The following is a 4,607-nucleotide window of genomic DNA, read 5'->3' as shown; positions in this document are numbered from 1 at the left end:
TACAACTACCAAAATTCTGCCACAAGATGGCCTCTGTGTCTAACAAAACCATAATACCTGTATTTCACATGCTGAAAAATATGTGAATAAAACACTACTAAAAACTAAAGCCATTTATAAAGACCTGGATACTCCACTATACATTATCATTAACATTAGTGCAAAGCAGCAAGATCTGTGGGCATTTCAGTAGCAATGATACAACGGGAACAACTGTGTTCAGCCTCCTCTTCCTAGGAATTTGAGATTATTTTTTAAATTAATTGGATGGTAAAAATATATTAATTCTGCTTATGTTAAAAGGTCATTTTTATTAGTAGCAAACGCTAATCAAGAGACTAAATAAACCATATAGTTTATTAAGTTTGGGAAAAGACTAATAAGGCAGATTAAAAAATTAACAACAGTTTTTAATATAAAAATTCATGTTCTCCTCTGAGGAGGTAACCTTTAGACCTGCTAGTTATCTTTCTCTTCTTGCAGTAACTTTCACTTACAGTCTGAAACTAGCAGCTAGTCTTGCTGTGGCCCACTAAAACTGAGCGCTTGCTGATGATGTGCTTTTCCTCTGTTCCTCTCCCTCCTCATCTCCCACCAATTCTGCCTTGTCCTGGGGCTTTCCCTGCTAGCTGTTCTAGGTAGCCTTCACAGCTTTTGTTCCCACTTTTTTGTTATTTCATCTCTTGGGAGGGCATGGGTAGCATCGAGCACAGACTTTCTCAGCTCACTAAAGAAAAACATATTTAAAACACACATTTTAACAAAAATTTATATACACAACACAGGCAAAACAAACACGCTTATGCTTGCCCACTTTGTTTCTTTTACTCTACCGGAAGGCCACAGAGTCATAGAATCATTTAGGTTGAAAAAGACCTTTAAGATCATTGAGTCCAACCAGTAAGTACCTTCTTTGACTAGGTCTCCCTGAACCCAGGGACTCCTGGCAGGAAGAGGGAATATGGGGTGTTTCTCTTCATGTTAGGTCTCAGCCAACAGGTTTGTATACAGATACAATTTTTTATCCTAATTTGTTTTTCAGAGAAGAGATTCTTCCCCCTCTAAAGTTCGTAGGCTGTGATCAAAACCTTCAAACAAGACAGGTTTCAGACCAAAATGTGGCCTTCTGTTATACAGTGCAATGACAGCAGCAGCAATGAGACCTCAAAATGTAGATTTTTATGGCTAAAGTAAATCAAAATCGAGATGTAGCAGAATCTAAAGAGACCTTGTCAAAAAGGGAGGAACAGGGAGATATCACTAAGGTGGCTCTCAAGCCTTTTGGAAGGAAGAATATCTGACTACTCTGCTTCTTTCCGAATAGCAAATATCAGTCACAGGCTGGTATGACTGAATTATTGCTGTGGAACACCCAATTTCTTATCTAGAATCAAAGCTGTCATTTGCTTTTCATTCAATCAAATATTGTTTCCTAAATGAAAGGGTTCTCTCAGTGAGATTTAGACTCACTGAACTGCAATCAAAAAGTAGGAAAGAAGTAGGTCTGTATGGGACAAATCTACTTCTGTGCTGTGTTACTAGCTGTAAAAATAGGCTGGACTGAGAGCAAAACTATTGCTTAGAATGGGTATGTTTTCTATACCTAAATAAAAGGTGACGTATATTTCTGCTAAACACTGAAGGCAACTGAACAGAAAGAGAGCTAAGATAGGAAGTGAATTGCTCATAAAGAAATCACCTAGACAACTGTAATTTGGCAGACTGAATACAGAAGCTAATTATTTAAATGCTGGACAGTTAAACAGAAAAGAAAGAAAAACATGTATTCCTTTTGTGGCGTTGTTACAGGATGGGTTGCCAACTGTCTCTGAGATTGACAAAGTGCAAAGGTATAAAGCAAACTCTGCATATTCAACATTTAGTATACAAATTCTCTTAGGGAGATAGAGCTCAGTAAGCAGGATCAGTAAGCTGTTGAATACAACAGATGGGTTTAATTAAAAAAAAAAGATTATGATGGCATTTAATCAATATCTCACCCAAGCCCCTTGCAAAAATGAGTTATTTTATCCTTTCAATAGTCCTGGAAGAGGTACTGTTTTCACAGAAATAACTATCTGTGGCAAAGTCATCTCCAAGCACAAAAGTCTCACCTGAAAAACTCCCAAGTGAATTGGAGGGGAGCTCACATGCAGAGCTGTGGGGGAACGCCAGTAGGGGGTCTTTTCAGCAATTCTCAACGACTCATTTCAGTGAGCTGGTCTTAAGCGCAGTGAGCTAAACCCCTGAAAGGGCAGAGGCACTCAGGAACCTGGCATAAAATAGCCCAGCCAAAATTACTCCTTTCTTTCCATACAATCTCTACACTTTACCTTAAGACACAACAAAAAGTCATTGAGCATCTCTGATTCATCTCAGAAAAGTTGTCAAACAAAGAAATGCATTATCTGCAGTTCCTCTGGTCCTAAGTAGAGGGGCTTGAACATATGTCTGAATACTGCACACCAGGTACCAGTCTGTTCTGAGGCTCCTTCAGAGTCTCCTTTTTCATGAAGATGCTAGAATATATTCTCTAATGGCTTTGCCTATCCATTAGCTATGCAGTAGAAACAAGGTCCTTGCATGATGCTCTAAAGAAATACTTAGGAGGTCTCCTAATAATTCTACACAGCATAGACATTTGGAAAAGCACAAACACACCTATTTCAGCTGATCTGAAACTGAGTTGAATCATATAATACGCAATGAACTTTAAGGAGCTGAAAAAAAATTAATGGAAAGTTTCCCTATGTATAGACCTGCTTTGTCCTCAGAAAAGAAGAATCATTATTATGATTAAAATAAGAATCATTACTAGAGAAATTCTAAAATAGAAAGTGCAACTTTATGTTTGATTCTTCATATTGTATTTCATTTTCTCCCAGGAAACACTCAAAAGCCTTTCTCACTCATTACAACATAATCTACAGAAAAAAATAAAAATAAAATAAAATAAACCCCCCTCCCAAAAAACCCAATTCACTTTTTGGAACACCCAGTATCATTACAAGAGTCTGATAAACTGAAAAATATTGCCTTAATACTTCTATTACTTAATTAAAATCTTATTTTAATAAAAATTCATTTCTACTCCGGCAATTTGAAGAGCTCCCATTGTTAATAGACTCATATGAAAACAATTTTCTCATATACTATTAGAGGTTAACAAAAGACTTATTATGAATTAGTGATCTACTGTAACATTGTAATAAATCATAGTAAAGCTTGCAAGAATAGAAAAGTAGAGTCCATGTTTCATCCTTTCCCCTTGAACAATGAAAGTATGATAAATATAAGAAAAATTATTCTATAATAGAGTATGCAAGTGCAAGACTTTGTCCTTATCTCTAGCCTAAGTGAAACACAACCCTTCATCATTACTATTGTAACCGTATTCTTAGTCTTTCAAAAAAATTCACATGCTTTTGAACTCCCCATTACATATATAAATTCTTTATGTCACAGTGGATATACACCCCTGATGGAAGATTTTCCAAATCCATATGCAGGGTCTTAGATGCCTAGATCTCACTGACCTTTTTTATCCATTGAGCACCTACCACATCGTTGTTACCATTAAGAACTTTTGTGCTGTAGCTTCCCAAATGAAAAAATTGTGGCTCTTCAACTTGTTAAAATATTTCAAAATCCATACATAATCTTTATCATCATTGCACGCTATTTTGGAGTCCAGTTTTGATACTATCACTTCCAGAAATGTTATCACCTATTTTAATTTTAGCCTTAGGTCAGATTATAACCAGAGCAGACTAATTACATATCAGAATCTGAAAGAACTTAATAGAACTGGAAGGACTCCAGACATGATCATTATTTTTCAATGCCAGCTTTCTACTGCAAGTGCCAATTTCACCAGCAGACGATGCAGAAGAGCTTCTTCAAAGATATTATTTCTAGTATCTTCAAACTTGAAAGCAACATATAATAACTCACTTCAGTAAGACAATGGAATAGAAATTCCTGAAAGATTGCATTACCTACTTGTTTCTTCATGAGTTACTCCCTTGCAGAGTATTTTGAGGTGAAGGCATGCAAATAATCTAAACTGCAGATATTATGCAATCAGAAATAGGAATGCTTTCTTTTAAGTGTTAAGAGTAATACTTTGTTAAGGTCCATGCCTGTGCCTGAGGAGTTAAGGAAAGGAATAAAAAAAAGGTTGAAGTGGTATAGAATCAAATGTTAAAAAATATTTTGGAGTATTTTGTTTCTAGAAAGAAAGAGGGAAGTATTCTGTACTGAAGAAACTCATCATCAGAAGAGGTTCGTGTTTCATATATTTTCAAACATTTTTAAAAACTAGTAACCTTTTCGAGGTAAATGAATAGTTACTAATGGAGATAGCCAATTTATGTTCTCCATGTTTGGTGGTTGTTTTTTTTTTTCTTATGGAGTTTTGATGAAATGTCATTCCTCAGGGAAAACAAGATGCTACAAAAAAATCTGGAAGTTTTTCTGAGAACATCTGTCAAGTGTTAAGCTGATACAATGAAAGATTTTATAGTACTTCTAAAACTAAATCCAAATGATTTCAAAAATACTTTAGCTCATCCCTCTGTTTACACATACAGAAACTCCTAAAAGTC

This window comes from Falco punctatus (genome assembly GCF_963210335.1).
Source record: "Falco punctatus genome assembly, chromosome: 1".
NCBI lineage: Eukaryota > Metazoa > Chordata > Aves > Falconiformes > Falconidae > Falco > Falco punctatus.
This window is presented reverse-complemented; position numbering follows the sequence as displayed.